Raw genomic sequence first — 27524 nt, forward strand, 5'->3', positions numbered from 1 at the left:
CCACAAAAATAATTGAAGAAATATTGCTCTGCTATTTTAAGAAAATTCAAGTTTCAGTTTGTATTTCATATGTTTGTTCAATACAGCATGACTCCAAAATCCCAGAGATGGAGGATGCTGGAAGCCTTTAGAAAGACTGGGTTCAGTAAGACAGAGGAGTCGCCTATGCATTTTGAAAAGACTACACTGAGGATTTCCCCAAACCTAGGTAACAGTGAAGAGATAATGATTGGTTGGCTGTAGAATAGCCTGTTCTCCAATCAGCATTGATCTTTTAAAGCTAGCTAATCTACAAAGCTGGCCAACATCATCTTCAATATGCAAGGGTGGAAGCACAGACTTTTTGAATACAACTCCTGAGAATTTTGATTAACCAGAGTTTGGTAAATCAGAATTTTAGAGTATATTCTTTTTAAGGTAAATGTTTATATTAAGGGAAAGGAATGATACATGACTTTTAATTCAGTAGTTTATTTTCATGAATTATTTTATTCTTAATCTTTAGTTAAAATATGAACGGCTAGTGGCTGCATATATGTACTATGCCAACTCAACCCCCAATCAGAATTCAGAAGTCACTTTAAACACCAATGACAAAATTACTAGTATGATATCAGATCTTCTGTTATAACTTCTTAAGATCATCAGTATTCATTTTCATTTGCACCATTAAGATTTATTCTTTGTTGTACTAGTCACTAAAAGGGATAAGAGACTATGGTTTTCACAAGGAGGATGTCTTTCATCTAAATTGGCACCCAATTTATAGGGAATCATGTTGCTGGACTTTGGAAATGAAATACATGTGTGAATCTGTAAGAGTAAGCAACAAATCACAGCAACAAATACCTAAGGATAACTTACCAAAACATTTGGTATTGCCCAACAATTTTTGTAAATTATTTTTGAGCAAAAAGGACTGATCAACATATGTATTTGATGTAATATAATTTGACTTGGTGCTGCAGGATATCTTGATTAAAAACTGGAAGGATATAAAATTAACATGGCACACAATAACTGGATTAAAAGCTAGCTAAATGACAGCTCTCAAAATGTAATTGTAAATGGGGAATATTCATCGAGTGGGTGTGTTTCTAGTGGGGTCCCACAGGGATTGGTTCTTGAACCTACACTAACATTTTTTGTCAATGACTTGGAAGAAAACAAAATCATCACTGACTGGAGGACACAAAAATGGGGGAATGGTAAATAATGAGGACAGATCATGATACAGAGCAATATGGATTGCTTGATAAGCAGCAGGCAAGCAAACATGCTTTTTAATATGGCTAAATGTAAACTTATACATCTCGGAACAAAGAACGTAGGCCATACTTAAAGGATGGAGGACTCTGTCCTGGGAAGCAGTGACTGGAAAAAAAACTGGGCTTGTGGTGGATAATCAGTTGAACGTGAGCCTTCCCAGTGTCACACTGTGGCCAAAAGCTGGCTAATGTAATGCTGGAATGCATAAGCAGAGGAATCTCAAGGAGGAGTAGAGAGGTTACTTTACCTCCGTATGTGGCACTTACGTGACTGCTGCTGGAATACTGTGTCCCATTCTGGCATCCACAAATAAAGAAGGATGTCGATAAATTGGAGAGGGTTCAGAGAAGAGTCACAAGAATGATTAAAGGATTAGAAAATATGCCTCATAGTGAGAGACTCAAGGAGCTCAATATATTTAGCTTAAAGAAAAGGTTAAGTGGTGACTTGATTACAGTCTACAAATACCTACATGAGAAACAAATATTTGATAATGGAAACTTCAATCTAGCAGCGAAAGGTATAACTCAATCCAATGGCTGAAAGTTGAAGCTAGACAATTTCAGACTGGAAATAAGGTGTACATTTTTAACAGTGCATGTAATTAACCACTGAAACAATTGACTGAAGGTTGTGGTGGATTCTCCATCGCTGGCCATTTTAAAATCAAGATTGAATGTTCTTCTAAAAGATATGCTTGGGAATTATTTTGGGAAATTTCTATGGCCTGTATTATGTAGAAGGTCAGACTAGATTATCACAATGGTGGTTCCTTGTGGCCCTGGAATGAACGAATCTATGAAACACAGTGTTTTATAGTACACACTCCTGCTAGGGAAATATTTATCTCCCCAGTATGCATCATACATGGAGTGACTACAACATGTACCAGCTATTACAATTAATTCCTAAAGAAGCATCTAAAGTGCTGTGTGGCATACACTGATAGAGAACCTTATAGTGTATGAGTTCGAATGCTTGAGACCTTAAGCAGTAGGATTAAAATCTATGTGAAAATCTTAACCCAAAATGTCCTTGTTTCTAGGTTTGTGTATCACAGTGGTATCTGGCATTTTTATATTCTGTTCACTTTTTTGGGCTTCATCTGCAGTAGATATTGCAATAATCATTTTGCAGTTATTATGTTGTGGCAACATTAGCCTGGAGGAATGAATCAATAACTGGGAATCAGGGAGTTCTGGATTCTAATGCCAGCTCAGTCAGTGACTCATTGCATGTCCTTGGGAAAGTCACTTCACCTCTCTACCTCATTTTCCCCTCTGCAGAACAGGGATAACATTTTCTACCCCAAAGAAGTGCTTTGAGAATTTGTTATGTTTGTACAGCACTTTCAATATGTAAAGAACATTAGAGTGTTAAGCAGAATTATGAGAGCTCAGAAACTGCAGTGAAAGGTGCTGTAGAAATGCATACAGAATCAAAATCTATCCATAAACTTCCCTCAATCATCAGAAACCATTTACACAAACCCTTAATAAACTGGAAGACACATTCTCATTGTGTAGACAACTGATACTATGTACAAAGTTATGTTCTATGGGGCATGGACTCTTCCTCTACTTATTTTGCAAGTTGCTTAGTGTATTTTGGGGCACTTGACAAGTAGCCGATATTAGTATACAGCACTTACATTTTCCAAGAACTTCCCAAACATGAACTGATCTTGCAGTCAGGTAGAGAGGCAGGTATCTCTAATTTTACAGATGGGATACTGCGGATTAGAGGCCTTGTCTACACTAGCATTTACTATTAAATAAAAAAAAACAACAACCCAGAACTGTACCATCATCTGTGCAGGAGCAGCAACAGTCTGAGTAACCACCAGAAGTTACTGGCATTTTAACAGCCATGTCGCCAAGAGTTTTTCCTGAGCAGGAACAGGCAACATGGTGTTAAAACACTGATAAGTGGCATACCCTGGCAACCTCAATTACACCACAGGAGGAGCTGCACTGTTGAAAGCACAAAGCCAGGACGTTTTTTTTTTTTTTTTTACAAAGATGTTTGTGTAGAAAGACTTACACTAAAGTCCTCTGTGCCCTTGAGCAAGAACTAGTATTAGAACTCTCTAGTTACAGATTCCCAATTTCGTTCTGAAACCACTAGACCTTGCCGCTCTTTCAGCTGTCTTTTACAATAAAATCTCTCAGCCATTTAAATGTTTATCAATGGAATAGTAAACACTAATGAATAAACATTTATTTTTCAACTATATGCCTTAAGAATTTAGAAACAACCTGGCGGTAATGTTACTAGACTGAAGTAGCGGTATTTATTGAGCCAAGTGGGCTATGTTAATAATTTTGGAACTTTAGTATTTTAGTAATTAGACCTCTACTCTAATATTTACTTTAAAAGAGCTAGAACTGATAACAACTGTATAATAAAATTCCACAGAACATATGTGATATGGCAAACCAAGTAATTACTGGAAGTCTTTCCTTCCTTTATATGTAGGAAAAATATTCTACTGCTCCCAGCACTGTTTTGTCATATATCACACTTTATTTAAAAAAAAACAAAGAACACACAACTACCCACAACCACATGCTTTTTATTTCTAGAAGTTTAAGCTTAATTAATGAGGAAGTTGACTTAAAGTCCCTTTAAAGTAGTAGGTCAGTATTCTTAGGTTTGACATAAAAAAGGATTTCCATGACTAAGTTTTCCAATTTTTGTTTATTTTATATCTTTTTCTTTGGTTCTTGTTCAGCCTTCTTTGAAGTTAGTCTTCAAAGCTCCAATATCAAATGGAATGCAGCATTAAGGATTTTACGACACTATGCTACTTAAACTTTTATTGTTTTGTGGAGAAATCAAAATCAGAAGGATTAAGCTATCCTATTAGGCTTTTTATTTCTCTTTTCTATTTTTTCTAATTTATGTTTTGTTTTGTTTTTACTTCTAATTCCAGCATGTTATAAATCTGAAGTATGCCACTTTTAGTCTTACCACGTAGACAAAATAATGCATTTTACACTTAAACATGCTCCAGAAAAAAAATTAACATTCTTTATCATTTCCCAACAGAGACAGTTAATACTCTGAGGCCACATTAATAGAATCTTTCTGCCATTGTAGAAAGTTTGATAGCACTCTTATTTCAATGTCTGAATTTTTCTCCTTTTTTTGACAAAGACAAATGATTGCCATCAATCAAGATCCAATCGGGTATACAGAGAGTCAGGCAAATGCATCACTCTTTACTGGTTTTCCTGCTATTTGTGCAGGCTTTGCTCCATATTATTTTATAGAATGATCAAAAAAGCAGCCATAAGATAGATCATTCACACCCACTGTAAAATTAACTTTCATGAATAATGAGAGTTTTAAACCTCAGATAATGTATATGTTATACAGAAGATATTGCTGGAGTTCATTTCTGGCTGGAGATTATGTAAATGATACTATATGACCTTTATCATTACAAACAGGACATGCAAAACACACATTATTTCATACATCATTCTAAAGCAAGTCAGTTCCTAAAGGAGAAAGAGTCATTTATAATGTTCATGGTGAAGTGTTAAGGTTGAAAGAAAATGATATGAAGTACTTGTTATATTTTTGACTTCTCCTCCCCCTTAACCTGTTACTTATGCCCTCTAAACATACTAATAGTAACAAATATGATTTTATAAGCTTTCATTTCACCACAAAATAGAATGTTACTGATAGCAACATTTTCTGTCCCTAGATTTCAGGTTATGCTAACCCTAACCATTTAAAATTGACGGTGATCACAGTATTTTTTTATAAAAATTCATATTAATACATTGAACAGTATTAACCACACAAGCATTGTAGTTCCTTAAGCTTTTTGTTTTAGCTATTAAGTCTAACCTTAAAAAGTTTACCTTCCTTTATTTATTCCTTATTATTGAACAAAAGCTATTCTAAGCAAATTTTAAAAACCGCAAAAAAGATAAAATCTATCAGCAAGTCATTAACTCACTTTTATAGAAAGTAGGTTTATATGGAATTAATGACAAACTGTAGCAAAGACCTCCCCACCCAAGTTCAACTCAACAGCATTGTTGAAGTCTTGTCTGTCTTACACCAACAAGGAAACAAAACCATATTAAAGAATCTGATTTAAATCAATGTTGAGAACTACTCAACACTTAAGGATGCAAGGACCCTCATTTAAATGTTTAAAAATAAGATCTTCATACAAACACTATCCTGTTCCAAAACTGCAAGACTTTATACAAAGTCATGAAAGTGAGAAATCAAATTAAGACTGATTGTACTTTTCTCTAGTACATGACAAAACCAACACTGGTTGAAAACAACCAGTCCACAATCAACTTACCTTTTCTGAGCAACATACTGGAAAAGTAAATTGCTATCAAAACACCTCACTGAATCCTTTATCCATCCCAGCTGCCATACCATCCAGACCTCCCCACTCATGGTGTCTCAATAACTTCTGCTATTCAACTGGCCATGGCTTCTCCAAACTACTAATCTTACTTGACCTTGCTGCAACATTTGACACTGACCACGCAATCCTCCGAACACTACCCCCTCTTTAGCCGCGCTCTGTCTGGTGGTCCAACTGCACTTCAAATACTACATCAGGTTGTAGAGGTTTGTTTTACTTTATTGCCTCTTATCCTATTTACACCTTCCTGCCTCCCACAGTTCACAATCACACAACCTCTTTGTGCAACAATAGCAACTGCTTATGTAGTAAATTAGGAAATTATGTTATGTTTAATTGTTCTTCTACTGGCAGCTCTTATTTCTTCTCATGTAGCAACAGTTCTATCAAATCTCTTAAATACTGCATAATTGTGCGTGCGTGCGTGCGCACACACACCCCCCCGCCTGAAGTATATCAATAGCTGGGTATATTTTAATAGTCTTTAATTGATAAAGAAATATTACTTATTTTGATAGTGAAGTACTCTTTTGTTGTATCTCTAGTTCATCCATTTCTCTTCTGCTTTTCAGATCCAGAATCTTGGACTCTGACTTCTGAACTTTCCTTTTCTCCATGCATTGCTGCAACCTGAAGATCTGCCTACTGACACCTCACTCTGAAAAATCATGTCTGTGCTTATTAACTTGTAATTTATTAAATGAGTTCAATACAAAGGTTTTGGGGGGCACTTATATGATTTAAAACACTGCAGAAATCATTGACAAGTGTCAGAGACCACAATGGAAATCTGAACAAAACATCCCTGCCCACTTGATAAAACACTGAAACGCTCACTGAATAGTCGGCGTCTCAAAATTGTTCTTATTCATACAAAGAACTAGCAAAGTTTTGTTGCACAATATATATTTTAAAAGGTTAGTTATATGCACTATATTATAGGTAGGGTTGGTACACTTTATATTTTTAAGGTTGCCATGACACTTCCCGTTTATAAAACCTGTTTTCAATTGCTAATAACTCTCCCTACTTTAACCGTTTGGGCTGAAATTTCCATGCAGGGTGTCTGCCTCAGGCTGAATTTTCCGGGCTATTTCTGAGAAAAAGGCTAGGTAGGGAAAAAGACATTTATGCCCACGTTAAAAAATTCTGGAGACCTTTTATTTGAAAAATTCTAGTGCTTTTATGGACTTGAACTTTGGCAAGCAGTGGCCCTTGTCAGGGATGTGCCTTTTACCGTCCCTGTGAAAATCTGCCCCAATATGGCCAAATCATAAGCCTTTGAAAAATCTCAGTCCGCACAAACTCAGTAGGGACTTCTTATATTTTTAGAGCTGAATTCCTGGAATATTCCATCTTGCTAAGCATGCTCCAACTCAGGACTGAGCAGGACTTTCAGTGCAATTATAACTCTGAGCTGCTCATGGCTGTGCCAGATCTGGACACCTCAACTGAACATAGGGAGCTCATCTCTCCTCTACTTTCCGCTGGGCCCAGTCAACAGGGGGCCAGAAGCTGCCCAATTCAAATGAAGAAGGAACAGGAGTCAGACCTGTAGGGTGAATGGGGGGGTAGTAGACTGGAACAAGGAACCTTGTGGGAGGGGAAGAAGCAATTAACACTGGAGATGTTAGAGATTGGGGCTGGGAGGGCAAGGAGACTTGAACTGGGAGCCAGAAGGAAAAGTCATACCTCATGGGCTGAGAAACATTGCTCTAGAGGGACTATCTTACAATATCATCAATACAAGTACATAATCATGAAGTACTTAGTCAACACTTAAACAACAATTTGCCAAATACTTTAACATAATTAAACAATACTGTGGTCTTCTCTCACTATAGTTAATATTGCTTTTAGGGCTGTTCAACACAGAGAATTTGTACTGGTATAACTATTTTAGTTAGGAGGTAATTTTCTATCAAATAGCATCAACTAGTTGGTTCTTTAATCTACAAACAATTACAGAAGGAGTTAAACATGTGTGGGACTTTATATGTCCCCCCATTTCCCTCCTTCCGATTTTCCAGTTTTCACCAAAATCAACAGGATTCTGCTCACTGATGTCTACAACGTTCTGTGAAATTTTGGAATCGATCAGATACAACACTCAAAAGTTAGTGTTACAGACAAACAGAGAAATGCCATAAAGTTGAACATAAAGCCTTGCTTTGCTCAGCCAATGAAACAAATGGCCCACTTCATAATCTCCTCCAGCAATTTCACATATGCTGAAACAAAGGTGGATAGTTCAGGCACTGTGGGACACCATAAACAAGATCCCTCATAGCAAGAGCAATTGCCCAACACAAACTTCTGGAATTGCTCCATGAGAAAACAGAAAAGCTACCATAAAGCAACTCTGGCCCCTCCTGCCACATCCACAGTTAAATCAGCAAGTTGTTTCCAACAGTATCAAAGATCCCAAAAGAGGAAGAGCTTTTATCAGTTATGTAAAACAAAAATCTCTGAGTACTGGAAGACTGCATTATAATCTAGTTACCAGTGTTGAACAAGCAGATCAGAGTATTGAGACTTATAAAATAAGTCACAGATAAGCATTCGATATAACGTAGTACAGTATACTTCACAGCTTGTGTAGGCCAAATTTATTGCACACACCAGGGCTCCATTTCCCCCACCATCCCACACAAGCTCCCTGCCACTCTCCCATCCTCCTCTATTTCAGGGACTCTATAGCTTCTAATTCCTCCCAATCTGCCCCCTACCAGGGGCTCTGTTTGCCCTCTTCTCTCCCCATGGCAGGGGCTCTGTGTGCACCCCTATTTCCCCCAAGCACCTTTTTCTTTTACTGGCTCTCAGAATCTCCCTCCACCAGGGATTCTGTGTTCCCTCCATTCCCCACTTCCTCCATTCTCATCCCTGTGTGAACACTCATTATTCCTTTCTCCCCATGCTAGGTGCTCTGTCTCCTCTCCATACTCCCATTTTCACTGCCCTCCTATGATAGGGGCTATGTGCCTCCTCTTTTCCCCCATACCACAGTCCCCCACTCTTCTCCTCCCCAACTAGCAGTTCTGTGTGCCCCATTTCCCCCATGCCAGGGTCTCTGTGCATGCCTTCATTTCCATCTCCCAGCACCCAATGCCCTCTTCCCTGCAACACCATTATTCTTCTTTCCTTCTGGGTGAGAAGTCATTCAGGGTGTCAACATATTAAACTATTGGAAGGCTGAGCAGAAGTCAGTGGGATATTTTTATGCTCAGAGGCATTAATGGGTGCCATCAACCAGTGGTTTCACAATTGCAGGGGATGCTTGAAGCAGTGGCTAGAATCCTTTTCATGGTTCTAAGGAAAAGGAGGAGTGAAAGCTGCAGAATAAGGACAATGGACTTAAACACAGACTGTAACAAACTTAGGGCTTGTACACACACCACTTAAATCAGTATATCTTATGTCGCTCAGGGGGTGAATAAGCCATCCCCCAAGCGACGTAAGTTACACTGACCTAAGCACCAGTATGGACAGCACTATGTTTGCAGGAGAGTTTCTTCCCCCAACATAGCTACTGCCGCTTGCGGAAGTGGTTTTATTATGCCAATGGGAGAGCTCTCTCCTGTTGGCCTAGAGTGTCTTCACCAGATGCGCTGCAGTGGTACAGCTGCATCAGTACAGCTGTGCTGCTGTAGCACTTCTAGTGTAGACTAGCCCTTAGAGAACTAGCAGGTAAGGTCCCATGGGAAGAAAACCTAAAGGGATAAAAGGAGTACAGGACAGCTGGCAACTTCTCAAAGAGACAATATTAAATGCACAACTGCCAACTGATGCAAAGAAAAGATAGGAAGACTAGTAAGAGGCCAAAATGGCTCCATCAGGAGCTCTTTAATTATCTGATTATCAAAAAAGAATCCTATAAAAAATGGGAACACTGATGAATTGCTAAGGAGGAGTACAACAGAGCAGCAGAACCACAGAGACAAAATCAGAAAGGCTAAGGCACAAAATGAGTTACACCTAGCAAGGGACAGAAAAGGCAGTAAGAAGAGATTCTTTAAATCTATTAGGACCAAGAGAAAGATGATGGAAAGCATAGGTACCCTACTTCATGGGAAGGAGAGCTAATAAGAGGAGACATAAAGAAAGCAGAAGTGTTTAATGCCTATTTTGCTTCAGTTTTCACTAAAAGGACTGGTGACCAGATACACAACACAATTAATATTAACGAGGATATCCACGAGGAGATCATGGATATCCACGAGGAGATCATGGATATCCACGAGGAGATCATGGATATCATGGAGGATAGGTGAGGTCCCACAGGACAGGAAAAGGGCAAACAATACCTATTTTTAAAAAGGGGAACAAAGAGGACCCAGGAATTATAGACCAGTCAGTGTAACTTCAACAGCAGGCAAGATACAACAAAATTTTTAAACAATCATTTTGTAAGCACCTAGAGGATAACAGGGTTATAAGCAATGGCCTGCATGGATTTGTCCAGAACAAATCATGCCAAACAAACCTAATTTCCTTCTTTGACAGGGCTACTGGTCTAGTTGATGCAGGGAAGCAGTAGCTGTGATATATCTTGATCTGCGTAAGGCTTTTGACACAGTCCCACATGACATTCTCCTAAACAAACAAAGTGGTCTAGCTGAAATTACTATAAGGTGGGTGCATAACTGATTGAAAGATGGTACTCAGACAGCAGTTATCAATGGGTCATTGTCAAACAGAGGATGTATATAGTGGGTCCCACAGGAGTCAGTCCTGCGACCAGCTCTAGTCAATTAATTACTTGGGAAATGGAGCAGATAGCATGCTTATAAAATTTGCAGTTAACATCAAGTTGATAGGAACTGTAAGCACTTTGGAGGCCAGGCTTAAAATTCAGAATGACTACGACAAATTGGAAAATTGGTCTGAAATCAACAACATGAAATTCAAGCACAAGTGCAAAGTATTTAATTTAGAAAGGAAAAATCAAATCCACAGCCACAAAATGGGAAATAACTGGCTAGGTGGTAGGCCTGCTGAAAAGGATCTGGGGGATTTATCATCATCTTCATCATGTTCCCATTATGCCTCTGACATTTAGGGCAGCGACGAAGCTCCTTCAGTCATGTCTGTTTCTGGCAAGTCTTTCAATGTTTCCCCAGCTGTGCCCCAGATTTTTCAGCTCAGCTTCCACAGCTCTTCACTATGTTGTTTTCGGGTGGCCTTGTTTCGCTTGCCTTCCAGTGTCCATCTTCTTGCATTCTGATGATGGAATCAGTTTCCATCCAAAGCACATGGCCATTTATACATGGGGGATTTATAGTGGATTACAAATTGAATACGTCTCAACCGTGAGATGCAATTGCAAAAAAGACTAGTGTCATTCTGGACTGTATTAACAGCAGTGTCCTATATAAGACATGGGAAGTAATTGTTCCTCTTTACTCAGCACTGGTAAGGCCTCAGCTTGAGTACTCTGTCCAATTCTGGGCACCACACTTTAGAAAAGATGCGGGCAAACTGGAAAGAGTACAGAGTAGAGCAGGGGTGGTCAAACTATGGCCCGCAGAACAGATCCGGCCCTTCAGGGCTTTGGATCCGGCCCGCAGCATTGCCCCCCATGGTGCTGCAGGCCTCGTGCCACTCTCAGAAGCAGCCTGCACCCCTATGCACCCCAATTCCCTGCCCTGAGCCCCCGTCGCACCCTGCACCCCTCCTGCACCCCAACCCCCTTTCCTGAGCTCCCTCAGACACCTCACACCCCTCCTCTGCCCCAATCCCTTGCCCTGAGCCCATTCCTGCACCCCGCACCACCTCCTGCACCCTGCACTCCCTCCCACACCCCAACCCCGTGCCCTGGCCCTGCATACAATTTCCCCACCCAGATGTGGCCTCGGCCCAAAAAGTTTGCCGACCCCTGGAGTAGAGTAACAAAAATGACAAATGGTTTAGAAAACCAGTCATATCAGGAAAGGTTAAAAACTGGGCACATTTAGTCTCGAAAAAAGATGATCGAGTGGAGATCTGATAATAACCTTCAAATATGTTAATGGTTGTTATAAAGAGGACTATGATCAATTGTTCTCCATGTCCACTGAAGGTAGGACAAGAAGTAATCGTCTTATTTCTGTAGCAAGGGAGATTTAGGTTAGATATTACAAAAAGCCTTGTAACTATAAGGGTAGTTAAATTCTGAAACAGGCTTCCAAGGGAGGCAGTGGAAACCCCTGAAGTTTTTAAGAATAGGTTGGACTAACACCTATCACGGACAGTCTAGGTTTACTTGGTCCTGCCTCAGTAGAGGCACCTGGACTTGATGACCTCTCAAGGTCCCTTCAAGCCCTACATTTCTATGATTCTACAAATTCAAAGGCACTAATGACAGCAGATGTCATTTTGACCACTAGCTTACATCACCCCACCCCACAAATTTAGTTTACAGTTCTATTTCTCTTGACTGTGCACCTGAATACCCACATCCCTTCAAATAGAGACTCTGGAATAGCCCTTCAGACATTCTCATACAACAGCAGTTTTTTTACATTAAAAAAAAGTATCTGAGTTAAAATTGACCAAGTGGCATGAACTGATTAAAAATAAATCACTGATATAATCTAATAAGGGTATTTGCATATACTGCAACCAGTAATTTATAGTGGCTCAGTTCTGCTCCATTCCCTTTCCTGGTACTCTCCCTTTTACTGTTTATGTAATAAAGCAACTTGTACTATCATCAGTTCTGTTCATCTTTAACAAAAAGTTAGTAATAAACTAAGTCTGGACACTCTTCGATGCACTCTCACAATACAAAAATTATTTTCTTCATAAGTCATAATGTACTTTCAAGATTGCCTTTTAGGGTATAAGTTACCTTGGTCTGGGCTCTAGGTACAATTGCTGAGCTTTAATGTGTGGGTTTGTTTTTTTTTTTTTTTACTGAAACAACCCCCTGGCTAATACTTGATGGTATATTTTAGCATACAATAAAAAGAGGGATTTTTATTTGCCAGTACTTACTTGCTCCCTTGTTTATAGATTTTACATTTTTTCCTTTTTTTGATCAACAAAATAGGAGTAACAACCTAATCCCTAAAACACTTTTCAAATGGCACTGTCTTCACATCTCATAATTAAATCAATAAATTTTCACATCCCAGTGTTTACTTTCCCTGTGGAAAGAATTATAGCACAAGAACTGGTTACAGTCATTATACTCCTAATGTGGCAAATACTATGGAGTCAGTTAGAGTAAACTCTACAGGGTTACAAGGTCAAAATGAAAGACTGCATAATTTATCAGATCAGGCAAATCATTTTGAAAGTACAGAGTTAAGTGCGGCATTAGCCTGAGATTACTGCCTTTCATGAATAAAGGTTAATATCAGTGTTTATTCAGTTATACAGTACATGGCATGTACTATATAAACTTCATTCGTTTAAAGAAATCCCTCCTGACGCTGTCACAGTTAAAATACTGGAACTAAGCTAATGCACAATGTTGTCTTAGGATAATATCTTAAAGCAATCTAGTATTGTTATTCTAAAATATCAAGTCCTACATTGCCAAAATTGCATCAGATGACACCATCTCAGTCAGTCAAGAGAAAAAAAAAATAGTTACTAACCTTTTGTAACTGTTGTTCTTTGAGCTGCGTTCCTCATGTCCAGTCCATGCTAGGTGTGTGCACGCTGCGTGCACTGTTGCGCAAGATTTTTCCCTTAGTGGTATCCATAGGGCTGGCTCTAGCACCCTCTGGAGTCACACACTTATGCACCAGTATAAGGGGCGGCACCAAACCCACATCCTCTCAGTTCCTTCTTGCTGGTAACTCCAACATAGAGGTAGGAGGGCTGGTCATGGAATGGACATGAGCAACAAATCTCAAAGAACAACAGCTATGAAAGGTTGGTAACCATTTTTTCTTCTTCAAGTGCTTGCTCATGTCCATTCCATGCTACGTGACCCACAAGCAGTACCCTCAAAGGAGGTGAGACAGGGTGTTGGGCAAAGAACGACTGACTCAGCCCTCTGTCACGCCAGCCCCTATTATGGGAAGCAAATTAGAACTGGATAGAAAATCCTGCACCTAATTGTTGAATGGGAGACACCTACCTGCCCAATTAGCCTGGGCTATCTAAAGGCTGCAGGGAAGGAAACCGGGGGGAGAAGAGTGGAGGGGAGAGGAAGAAGAGTGATAGCCCTTCCTTCTGTGGAGCAGACACAAGAAAACAAGCAGTGTATGGTGAAAAGGTGGTGGGAGCACAACCTGTAAAGAAAAAGCACCAGTGGTTACTGAACCCCAGAGTCCTCAAGTGACTTTATCAGCACAGCAGGGGCAGGAGCCAAGAGGGCCCTGCTGTGAACTGCGACAGGTGGGCTTGGAGTTCATGGATGTGCTACTGCAACACTACTCTTCCAAAACTGGCGTCATCACAGGTCTGTTGGGTGATGGCGTAGTGGGACATAAAGGCATGCACAGATGGCCAGGTTGCAGGCCTGCAGATGTCCCGGATAAGTACCAGTGCAAGGAATGCTGCTGACGAAGCTTGGGCTCTTGCGGAGTGAGCGGTCGCGATGGCTGGAAGCAGAAAATTTGTCTGCTCGTAGCAAGCTCGGATATAGACAATTATCCAGGACAAGATTCTTTGTGATGACACAGGTAGCCCTTTCATCCTTTCCACTACTGCTACAAAGAGTTGCATGGACTTGCAGAAGGGCTTAGGTCTTTCAATATAAAAGACAAGGGCCCACCTAACATCCAACATATGAAGCTGATGTTCCTCAGAGGTCTTTGGGGGTTTTGGGAAGAAGACAGGTAGAAAAATGACCTGGTTGTTGTGAAATTGCAACACTACCTTTTGGCACAGAATTTTCAATTTTTTGGTGCTGAATGCCCAATTTCTCATTCAAACCCATCCTTCACAGTGGGATGTAGCTAGCAAGTAATCATCATGCATCTCTGAATATTCTTCCTGGAATTATCATGCATCTCTGCATATTCTTCCTAGACACATTCAATTCTATATCATGATTGACAGTCCACTTGTAAGGATTTCTAGTAAGCTTCTTGCAATTACATTTGAAGTGATAAACCTCGAACAAGCATTGTGGCTGTGCCATTTAGTGCTTTCAATATACTTAATCAAGGCTCCAAGTACATCCAGTATATACCATGTTATCTCCTTTGAATAGACAGGTCTGGCGTCTGGGGCCAAAACACAGCAATGCTATGCATTGCGACCAGGGGAAGGTGGAATGTTGAGTATCATTTTGTCCATGTGGAAAATATGTATTGCTCTTTGATGAGCAGAGCTCAGAGTTTGGACATTCTTCCTGTGGAAATTATGGCAATTAAAAAAAAATCAAAGTAACTTTAAATAAGAGAAAATACAACGAAACTGAATTCATTGATTTGAAAGGCCAACCTGTTAGTGCCTTGAGGATGAGATTCTGGGTCCAAGTAGGGTATCTGTGAACTTGAGGAGACTTAGCCTGGGGCTGCCATGAAGAACATAGTATGTCCAACATCATACTGTGTAGGTCACAGTCAGGGCTTACTGCTATGACATGTACTCTCAGCTAGAAGAGGTGTACACACCAGTTTCTAAATTATTCTGCAGAGACTAGAGCAACTGGTGAATTCAATTTCTAGTGGTTAGTCCCTCTATACTTACAGCAATTACTCTGGATCCATATCTAGCTATTAACTCATCTTTGATTTCTTCCTCAAAGTCGTAAGATCATCATCCTCTCAGGGCATCTTTAGACTGTAGTACTGACCTTCCAGCTGTGGTAACAGAATAGAAGGAAGCACATACAGGAGCAAACAGGGCCATTGCTGTGTCTGGGTATCTGTGTCCAGGGTATCTGATGTGTAGGTTCCTAGAGTAAAATCTCTTTTTGATGCATGTTGCTGAGGTGAACATGTCCAGTAATCAAATGAGCATACTGTCCTGTCACATACCTCCTTGTTAAATCTCCACTCATTTTAGTCCATTCCTTTTCTGTTGAGTTAGTACACATTAGTTATTAGAATCCTAGTTACGTGTAATGCAGTCGCTGAGTTTAGATTTTATTCTGCCTAGTCAAAGGAGAGTTTAGCCTCCCTTAGTTTCCTGCTCTTGTTTTTCCCTTAGTTGTTGATGTGTGCTACTGAGGTGACTTTAGCCAACTGTATCAGCACAAAGCCCCTGCTCAGCACAGGCAACATTTCCAAAGTATTATTGTCCGGGGCTTAAGACAGCTGTGACTGTTCCTAGACATCACTTGTGATCAGAGAACTTGGCAGGAGTTGTCCAGCTGTGCACCCTACCCAGTCAGGCTATCCTCTGTAGCAACTGCTGTCCACTGTGGGGCTCGTACTAGTTTCCTTGTCAAGTGTTCTTTGGATTTTCACCAATCCAGGTCACTCCATTTTCAAAGGAGTGATAATCTCTTGAATGTTAAAGGTCCCAATGAGCAACTCTCTCTGCAAATGCCTACTTAAAATCCGAGAAGATGAGAATCCTTGATTGTTCTCCTAGAGGGATCACAAACCATTCCAGTATCTTCTGGAAGACTATGTGGAGACTACCTCAGGAGGACTCAGGGTTGCTTTGACTTCTCTCCTCTCTTCTCCCCCGACCCCCAAGATGGAAGTGAATTCTTGTTTCTCTTATTCTTCTTGGTCAATTCGTTGGCTCTTGTCTTTGCCTGATATAGGGAGAGGAGACAATATCCCAGGATGTCTGCCAGAGCTCTGAGAATTGGAGTGGAAGGAACTGGCCCACAATGAGCCTTTCCATTCACCTGATCCTGCCTGTCCTTGACTGAGTAGCAGATGTGAGTTAGATCTGCTTTTTACTCCTCCACATCCTAACTTCCTATACTGCCCGGCTGAAGGGTAAGTGGGGGAAGAGGTGGAGTATCTCCATATAGCTGAGGCACGCATGGCCTTGTTTAGTTTGCTGGTTGGCAGGGGAGGAAGAGGACATGCTAGGGAAAGGAAGAAACAAGAACAGGAAAGAGAAGAAGAATACACTAAGTCCCAGAAGTCTTTTGAGGAAACTCTGAGGAAGAGCTTAGCATTGCTTCCAAAAGGTTGGTGCCTACAAACTGAACCAGAACTTCTCCTAGATTCAGTTCAGAACTGCCTTTGAAGACTGTAGTGGGTAAGATCCACCCACCAAATGATAAAGTTGGACATGCTCTCACATCAGAAGGATACTGTAATTCCACCTAATGATGAACATACCAATATTTTTCAAAGTTCACCTATTCCATTTGTTTGTTCTAATTATAGCTGCACATTTCTTTTGAACACATTACTTTGTAAGTGAAAGTAAGAACTACTGTCAATGAAAAAATCATTATTTACACATGACAGTTTTACAAGCTGTGATAAGCAACAGTCACTATTAATAGACTTTCTGACAAAGGAAGAAAAAAATGTTGTGTATGTTACAGATGTGTGGAAATCTAATGTTTTAAACAAGTATACTTTTCAAACTTATTATATGAGCCCACATTGGCTACATTAACACAGATAATCCTATTTTAGTTTTGTTCTTATTGATAGTAATAGTGAATTGGCTTAATACAGAAAAAGATTTGAATATATAAAAAGGAAAAAAATACTCAAAATGAAAACAGGTAGAAACAAATTTAAAAAGGAATGAAGTAAGGGATATAACCAAATATTATAAAGTTGTCCCCAGCTGTTTTTCTGTGCAAATGCAAAAGGCTGGGGAAGACAGGGCACTAGAAACAGCATATCACTTCCCCTCACCATTTTATTCTTATTTCACTCCTCATTTAAGCGATTAATTTCTATGCAATTAATGCCACAGAAGGAAAGAATGACTGCAAAGAGGAGCAGTAGAAATAGTATTTGGGGTGAACATGGTGGTACCACAGCAAAAACAAAAGTGAACTATGACAATGATTTAGACATTGAAAAAAGTGTCAAAAAGAAAAGAGAGCGGCCTGGAGAGAATGGTCAGTCCCAAAAAGCTTTCTTATGCCCTTCAAAGCTAATGAAGGAAGGAAGGGGTGAAAAGGGAATATAATAAAAAAGCAGCATTGACAAAAGTTTCAGAGTTGGAGCAGACAGATGTACCAAAGACTCAGAAATAACCAAAGTTCAAAAGAAACCCAATGGGATTAAGGATCCAGGTCAAAAAGGGAAGAAGGGATTAAAGAAGAAACATGCCAGAAAGAAGGCATTTGCAAGGAGCAGCAACAGAATCAAGGAAAGAAATACATGCCCCTGAGCATCATTTCTTAGCTGCCTGAAAAGAAAACCAGCCTCATTCATGTGGGATTTCCTCTCATCAGATAAAAGTGACAGTAGCAGCGCAATCTGATTTTTGTATATAAAGGCACTCTATGATAACTATGCAAAAGAGAAACATCTGCTCAGCATGCAGCAGACCACCACTACTGTAGCAGGGAAAAGGCACAGTAAATGGAGAGAGGACACAAGTGTCGGTAACAGCCATTGCCACTGAGTGGATAGTCTGAATTTTCCCTTTCCTAATCACTACACCTCACCGGATGCAAGAGGCCTGATCTGAAAAGCAAGAGGCCTGTAAGTAAAATGCACATCAAAACTTTTGCAGATATTATTTAATAGGACATCAAACTACAGTAGTAGTAATCCTACAGTCTACATGCTAAATGTAACAGAGATCTTAATATTTGCTCTGGAACATATGCAATGCACAGCTTCAAAGAAGAGGAAATAATTGAAGATCCTGCTTTACTAGCAAAGAGGTCCTGGGCAGTGTATAAACAATGCCGGTGTTTGAGTTTCTCAGAGATGAAAGGTTCAAGCTGAAAATCATATTTTTAATAAAATTCTTCACAACACTTACAACATGTACCTTAGCGTATTACTGCAAACCTTAACACATTTGGGAAAGATAATTTATTTTTCATTATTTACACTGTTTATTATCTACATTTCTCTCCACTCTAACAACTGGCACTTTTGTAGCTGGTGTTCCAAGGTATTTACGTTCCAGATATGCCAAACATTCGTATGCCACTTCATGCTTTGGCCACCATTCCAGAGGACATGCTTCCATACTGATGATGCTCGTTAAAAAAATAATGCATTGATTAAATTTGTGACTGAACTCCTTGCGGGAGAATTGTATGTCTCCTGTTCTGTTTTACCTGCATTCTGCCATATATTTCATGTCACAGCAGTCTAGGATGATGATCCAGCACATGTTCGTTTTAAGAACACTGTCACTGCAGATTTGACAAAATGCAAAGAAGGTACTAATGTGAGATTTCTAAAACTAGCTACAGCACTCAAACCAAGGTTTAAGAATCTGAAGTGCTGTCCAAAATCTGAGAGGGATGAGGTGTGGAGCATGCTTTCAGACGTCTGAAAAGAACAACACTCAGATGAGGAAACTACAGAACTCGAAACACCAAAAAAGAAAAATCAACCTTCTGATGGTGACATCTGACTCATGATGATGAAAGTGAACATGAGTCAGTCCGCTCTACTTTGGATCTTTATTGAACAGAATTGGTCATCAGCATGGACGCATGTCCTCTGGAATGGTTTTGAAGCATGAAGGGACATATGACTCTTTAGTGCATCTGGCATGTAAATATCTTGCAACGCTGGCTACAACACTGCCATGTGAACACCTGTTCTCACTTTCTGGTGACATTGTAAACAAGAAGTGGGCAGCATTATCTCCTGCAAATGTAATCAAACTTGTTTGTCTGAGTGATTGGCTGAAGTAGGACTGTGTCGACTTGTAGGCTCTAAAGTTTTACATTGCTTTATTTTTGAAAGCAGTTATTTTTTGTACATAATTCAAATTTGTAAATTCAACTTTCATGATAAAGAGATTGCACGACAGTACTTGTAACGGGGGAATTGAAAAATACTATTTCTTTTGTTTTTTTACAGTATAATAAAAATAAATATAAAGTGAGCACTGTACACTTTGCATTGTGTTGTAATTGAAATCAATATATTTGAAAATGTAGAAAACATCCAAAAATATTTAAATAAGGGGTATTCTATTATTGTTTAATTGTGTAATTAATCGCGATTAATCTTTTTAATTGTGCAACTAATCACAATTAATTTTTTTAATCGCTTGACAGTCCTAATTTATTTATATCCATTTATTGACTACATCTGGGCAGGGGAACTGGATTTTTCCATTTCTTGGGAAATTCCATTGTTCAAAAAAATTTCCATTCCAGAATGCAACAAACCCAAAATTTCCAACAAAACAAAATTCTTAAAGTTTCTTTCAGGTTAATCAAAATATTTGGCTCTGATATTTTGATTTTTTATATAACATGAAATACATTTTGAAACAAAAAGTTTTGAAATCATCTTCTTCTTTGTATGGCTGATGTAAATGTAGAGCAACAACTATAATTTTACGTTCAGATGGCTAAGCCAGATAATTGCGTCTGGAATAGCACAGTGTATCGCTGTGATGCCTCTGTTGTATTTTTGAATCGGGCATTGAGTTGTTTTATGTTCTATAGTCTGTTCTGGATGACCAGAGTCACACAATGGAGAGTCTTTAATTTTCCATTTGTGCAGCAACTATCTGCATCTGCCATAGTTTGTGCGGATGCGGTTTAGGGTTGCCCAGGAGCTTTGTGGAAGATTGAAGCCAGGGATCTTCTATGTCAGGTCTTTTATGGGCTGTTTATTTGTAAGTTCTTGTAAACTCCATTCGGCTTTCCAAGCTTCATCACGGTTGAAGTTGCATTGTTGAAGATTAAATGTATGGATCCAAAAGGGCTTATGCAACTTCAAGCCATGGTGAGGGACCTTGTTAAGGTCCTAGTGAATGGGAAGATGTTCATTTTCCACAATCCTCTGATAGTCACAAATAATTGCATCCTTATGGCAAATGGATGGGGGAACGATGTGCAACAGCACTGGCGGCCAAGGTGTTGGGGTTGACTTGAGGCGTCCAATGATGCACCACATTGCAGTGTTCAGTTAGACATTAACAAGTTAAGTATGGCTACTTCTGGTTCATGCCGGTGCACAGTATTCGGCTATGAAATACGTTTGAAAATGTAATGAAATGAAAAACAAAACATTACGTTCCAAAAATGTCACACCAAGATGGTTCATTATTATTGACACATTTTGTGTCTTTTTCAAAATGAAAATTTGTCAAAATCACTATGCTTCCACACAACAATTAGCTTTCAACAAATTCAGTTTCCAATGGAAAAATGTTCCATCAGAAAATGCCTGACCAGTTCGGTTATCTAGTGCCATGTTCCTTACAATCCGCATTAACTAAACAGAGGAGGCTAGATTTGCCACCTATGGAACCATGTCCTTTCAGAATATTATGAATGTGAAAAGCTGTATGACAAAATCATTGCTCAATGAATGGCTTAATCCTTATCTTTCTCCTCCCCACATTTCCCAGTTTGTCACCCTCAATGCTGAGACAAATGCCATTCCTCGTTTTTACCCATATGCCACGTTTTGCAATGATCTCCATTTCAAAAGTCAATGGTTACCAATAGATATATTCTATGCATAGAGGAATCCCTGGATACCACTCTGTGGTTACTTCTTTTTAGATTTCTTAAAACATGAATTTCAGTTCAATTCAATAACACTTTATTGCCATACCACGATATAAGAGTGATGCCAAATTGTAAAAAGAAGCAAAACATCTCAGGTATATATGTAATTATATTGCCCCAGAAGAGGCATCACACTTTGGGGGTTTAATCCCCATGTCCAGTGATTCTTTCCAAATCACCATACTTTGCAAAAGCTGCAGATGAAAAATATTCTGAGATTGCAGCCTCTCAAGTAGAGCATAATTGCATGCTCTATATGCTCAACTGACTATGAAATAGAAAGCTATTAATGACTTCCAAGACAAGATGGATGACATATATCTTTCCTTGGACTAACTTCTATTGGTGAAAAAGACAAGCTTTCGAGCTAGACAGAGCTCTTCTTCTGGTTGGGAAAGGTACTTAGAGTGTCACACCTAAATACAAGGTGCAATGGATTGTTAAAGAAGCTTGGCAATGTGGGGCGGGGAGTGGGTCACTGGGCAGAGAAGACACATGGGGCGGTCAGGTGTCCTCCCTTTTAGATCGTTCCCTTCCAGTATGGGGAGGCACAAGTCATCTATGTCTGAACCAGACTAGTTAAATTTTGATATTTTAAAAAGCCTTTGCTTCATCCTGAACCCTTTAAACTATCTATTCAAAAGTATAATGATGCTGATCTCCATCAGATAATAATTCTTCTTTTCCTTTTGTAGTAAATTCTGTTGCTAGCAGAGCACTTTGAAGCAAGTTTTAACATTGTTGCAGTACATTTAAGGATCCTTGTGCAACATATTAAGTAACCAGATTAGAGCAATCACCATATATTTTAATTATGAAATCCATTGCTATCCTCTCACAGGGTGAGGACAACATAGACTTCTGCAGACAGATTCTCACAAATAAAATGAACTTAGTGATTACTGAAAAGGAAAAGACCCTCCTCCACTGACATTAAGTGACAGATGAAGAACAACATAAGAAAACCTGAAAATGTCTTAATCCAGTCAGGACTAAACTGTTCTCAACACAATTTTTACAAAATTTCCCCACGTGGCACATTCTTCTTTACCTTCTGTAGAGTTCCTTGAGACTCCCTCTGAATTAGTTTTTATAAATATGAAAAACATGGCATACATATACCAGTTCAAAATAGAATTGTCCTAAGAGCAGGTGTGATATCATCTCATGAAAAAATAACATGGACTTTTGTTTTCACTGGCAGATAGAGAATGTAGGAAACACTTACCAGATTTGTTGTGTGGGTGCAAAGAGGGCGTGTTACATGTCTGACCCACTTGTTTACTCATTGTTTTTAGTGCTGCTGAAGCTACTGTAACTGTAGAACTTGTCTATATACCACCACCAACACAAAGTGGTAGATACATTTATGAAAAAGTTACTCAAATTATTTTTCTCAAAGAGATCAAGAGCCATAACAGACTAGTGAGAAAGAGATGGAAATCAAATTTGCTTTTTGTAGAAGCCCAAATCTAGCATTTCAGTATATCTAGTGCCATCAGCCATTTATTTTTTTTCCACTTCACTTATGTTACACTTAGAAGGATATGGCCTATTGCCAGGGTGGCCAACCTGTGGGCTCTGGAGCCACATGCGGCTCTTCAGAAGTTAATATGCAGCTCCTTGTAGAGGCACCAACTCCAGGGTTGGAGCAACAGATGCCAACTTATCCAGTGTGCCAGGGGGTGCTCACTGCTCAACCCTTAGCTCTGCCACAGGCCCTTCCCACCCCCTCCTCTGAACCTGCAGTGCCCTTGCTCCTCCCTCCTTCCCTCCAGAGTCTCCTGCATGACACGAAACAGCTGACTGGGAAGTGTGGGGAGGGAGGGGGAGGCACTGATCGGTAGGGCTGCTGGTGGGTGGGAGGCGCTGGGAAGAGTGGGGCGCTGTTGGGGGGCTGCTGATGTATTACTGTGGCTCTTTGGCAATGTACATTGGTAAATTCTGGCTTCATCTCAGGCTCAGGTTGGCCACCCCTGGCCTATTGCATTAATTACCATTATATTTAATTACTTTGTTCTTGGTTTCAAGAGCTCTCGGCATCGAGCATCAAGAAGGTTATGAGTTTATGAGTTTTTTAAAATTTTGCTTTCACTATAACAGCTATATTTCTATCAGTTGACCCTTTTATATTGTTTACAGTTCTATTTGTAGGTGTACTGTCTGCTAAAGAGAACAAAATCAAAAGAGTAGCTACCCACAGTTTGATCTCCCTCTGCCATTGGACTCACCCTACTGCATTTTTACTGCTTTGAATGCAGCGATTTTCGGAACTAATCAAGCTTCACTTATTCTGTCTGTAAGATCACTTTTCCATAATTTCTTTATACATGTTTAATAAAATAAACAAACACCATGAGGTGGTTTCTGAACTACACAGTGTTATATAGCTTAAGTGCTACCATGGTTGCTACTAGCCTTTACCCTGTTCCATTACATTTCTTTACCCTACTGAAGTACACAGTAAACTATTACACATACATTCATTTGCATTAACTGTGCCAACTTTGTGTTCTACAATGAATGTAATTTTACAGCTTCGCCTAGCTCCATGAATTTGGACAGATTTTATTAATATGATTTTTACGAGGACCATTTTCATACTGACACCATTAGTGAATCCCTCTGCAATTTAAAATATTTTCAACAATTCTTTATTTCAATCATGCAGAACCAGAGAAGGATTTCCTATGTCTATTTACCACAAACATGACAATGGATGAGGTAGCCTGGTTTACTGGGAATTCATAGGAAAGTATACACTGCACTCAGCTTCATGAATATGTTGAAAATAGAATCTTGCTAAATACATTACTAATTGTTACAGTTTTGTCCAAACTCAGACCAAGACCCAACTGAGATAAAAGCAAACCTTCATTACCCCCACAACAATGAAGATTTACACTCAATGCTACTATTGTTGCTTCTAAGGCAGTTTTTTTCAGTTTATTGGAAGCCAAAAGGAAAATACATCTAACACTAATACAGCTAACTAATCAATGCTATAATCCTTCCAAAAAATCATTAGGACTGAAGGAAAAGCTAAAGGAAAAAATGACATGTCTGTTATTACTGTGACTAAATAGGATTATCCAATCCTCATGAGAAAAAGTTATTAATTAAATGAGGGTCTGAATACTAAGAAAATTCGTGGGAAGAGAAATGCAAATGGCTTCCTAATTATCTACAGCCTATTAACATGCAATTCTGATTACTAGCAATTAAAATCCCCTTAAATTTTATGACAAAAGTTCAGTGCAATGTTGAAAATTATATGCTAATTATTGCACTGTAATGCACATGCTTAGTGTGTATTCTGACTACAAACTCAGTAAATAACCAAGTATTACACACACACTAACTTGAAATCCAACTTAAAATGCAACATGCTGATTTCATATTGCAAGACTTCTTATAATGTTCATTACATACTAAATATTTCTATAAGAGGTAGGGGCTGTTAATGTTTGCCTAATACAAGGTTATCAGCACATATTAAAAACAGGCAAAGCAAAGCCTAAATAGTACTAAATGCATCAGTATTTAAATTGTACATGTTTTAAAATATTTACTGAACAGCTGAAAACTGTATTTTAAAAGAAACACCTACAAGCTTATAAATGTCCACTCTTGGACAAAATAACCTCTTCTTCTCAAGTAAATATATTTTTGTTTGTCTAAGGGAATCCAAGATGCTTGGAATTTGTGAACCCTTATTTTAAATGAGACAGTATTAATTTGATCTCTGCCTACATTTTGAGCCAGTCACATAGAAGGAACATGAGCAGTGGTTTGAGCATAGGATTAGGAATCAGGATTCTATTCTCATCTGTCACTGAATATTGCGAACTTGGACAAGACATTTAAGCATGTTGCCTCGTTTCTCATCTGTAAAACAGGGTTAATGTTTACGTCATGGGGTATTACCAGGATTAAATAATGTTTGGAAAACATTTGTGATCCTCAAGATGAAATATACTAAGTACAAAGTTTCATTATTGTTTCAAATCAATAGTCCATCTATTCACAGGCAGACTACCCTCAACAAAGGCTGGCTAGTTAACTGAAGAGGAAGTGCCAATATGGATCACAAGGGGGATAGCTGCGCTGTTTGTTGTCATATCCTTCCTCCACCTGGAGTGCCACACCTGAGCACATTGGGGGGGGGGGGGAGGAAGCATCAGGTAGTCACTGCTGACCACTAGCTCCCTCTAATATTGATGTTTTTGTTTTCTTAGTAATGTGATGGCGGCTCTTGAGGGAGCTGCACTCAGCAGCATAGAAGACAGAGAAATCTATGGGTAGAGCAGCGGCTTAATACTTTACAAGGCTGAACCTTTAGGGGAAGAGGCAGGTGCACATACAGAAGATGGGGCATGAGACCATGGGAAAGAAAAGTACAGAAAGAGTGGGAGAAGGTGTGGAAGGAGAGAAAAATGGGGAAGAACAATGAAGTGAAAAACTGAAAAGTCAAGTAAAGAGTATATTTTGAAATAGGGAGAAAAGAAATAGAGGAGGTACACTCAGGACCAGGGAGGGCATATCTGCATGCATTAGGAAACAGAAATGCTTGAGATTTCCATTTTGGCTATTAGTGCCATCCCCTACCTGCTTTGTGGCTCTCTTCCATTTGAAAGAAATGGCACCAAATAAATGCTTTTACAAATAAGGAAGATAATATATGCCTTACTTTAGATTAGTTAGGATAACATGAGGTCCAAAAATTGTGTTTTGAAGTTTTCATGGATAGGACTCATCTCTCCATTTCTCCTGCCCTCAGTCTACTATTAGTTTTCATGTTTGCCAGCCGTAACTGGCCAGCCTTTGTTGGGGGCAATCTGCATGTGAATTGATGGACCGCGTTTGCAGTATCACCACCAAAATTACTGAGATATTGGATGCAGTACTGTGGGCCTAAAAACTCAGCTTGTGTCTCAGACCAAAATTCTGAAACAGATATGGGGGCAGCTAGCTAGGTTGAGAACAGGGGAGAAGAGGACTGAGAATAGAAGAAGAGAGGGAATATGTAATAGGACATCACTTGACTAGCAAACCTGGGTTCTTTTATGAAGACCTTGTTTGTTTGTTTTTTAATTGAAACGCATGATATTTATGTGCTCTATTGGAGATGCCTTGGGCAGAGGAAGCAGTGGGAAGGAAACAAAGAAACAACTCTTGAGGTTATTAAGTTACACAAACATTTTAAGATTGAAGTGACCCCTGTAACAACTATACTATACAGAGCTGTATCAAGTAACCTAATATTTGGGATTTAATATATGTAGCTCTCTCTCAGAATATAGCCTGCAAAATCTTTTCTCCAATTGCATTCTTCTGTGATTAATCAAAAGTGATCCTAAACTAGATCCCAATCTCAGATGCATGGCATGAATTATCATGTACCTTAAAAAATACCAAATATGTTTGATTTTGAGATGTGAGTCATGCATCTGAAATTAGAATCAGGATGTAGGTCACAAAGCTGTCTCAGCCCAAGGATTCAAATATAAACATACATAAACTGACTTATGTGTCAGAGTGAGAAAGATTTAGGACCTTGACACACTGCCACATTCTTAAAAATATGTAGGGATACTGTAAAGTAATAAATATAAACCAAAAAGTAGCAATAATTTAATATTAAAAAGAAATTCAACTCTGTAAATATGTTTGTTGTTCAATACAAAATCTAGATTCCAGTATGTTGAAATACAAGAAGTTTTATAAAAATGAATATACAAAAACAATTTTTTTTTCCTGGCTAGTGGCAATGATTTTTGGTTACATAGTGAAATGTGGTGCTCAAGAAACTGACATTAATTGCACTGGGAAGAGCTGTGCACAGGTATGTTTGAGACTGAAAATGAATAAATGCAGCTCCTTAATCCTGACCAGCAACTTTCCTGCTGTTCTGAACCTAGGCCTCCAAGCAGAAAACTTCCAAACGATATGATACCTTTCGATATGACTAAAGTCAGAGGTCCTTTATTTGGGACCTAATCTTAATAGGAATCCATGTCTCAACTATGAGATGACATGAAAAAGTGGTAGTACACTTATCTATTGAGCTTCAGTCTTATTTAACAATATGCATTGGAAATCATGTTAAAAAAGACTTTTTACACAATCAGGAAGATAAACTTACGATTTTAAATAAATTGAAATTATACACTTTTTCCTTTTAAACTCTGAATATTTTCAAGAAGAGATACATTTAAATTGTCAATATTGTGCCTTCAAAGAAAAGTAGCAGACCTTCTATAGCATTTGCTCTTAAAATATCACAAATGACCAATTTTAGAT

General features: G+C 39.0%; 2 protein-coding genes across 6 annotated transcripts in view; one reads left to right on the top strand and one right to left on the bottom strand.

The window, feature by feature from the left end:
• The window catches only part of MAB21L2 (mab-21 like 2), a 37129-nt gene extending 30780 nt beyond the window's left edge, over positions 1-6349 (top strand). For both annotated transcript variants that reach the window (XM_073341335.1, XM_073341336.1), the window contains one exon: positions 6250-6349. The gene's annotated coding sequence lies outside the window, so the exon portion shown is untranslated. The remainder of the gene's footprint in view (positions 1-6249) is intronic.
• Positions 1-27524, bottom strand: part of LRBA (LPS responsive beige-like anchor protein) — a 559255-nt gene that overhangs the window by 281172 nt on the left and 250559 nt on the right. The gene's annotated exons all lie outside the window — the stretch shown is intronic.

This window comes from Lepidochelys kempii, chromosome 4 (genome assembly GCF_965140265.1).
Source record: "Lepidochelys kempii isolate rLepKem1 chromosome 4, rLepKem1.hap2, whole genome shotgun sequence".
NCBI lineage: Eukaryota > Metazoa > Chordata > Testudines > Cheloniidae > Lepidochelys > Lepidochelys kempii.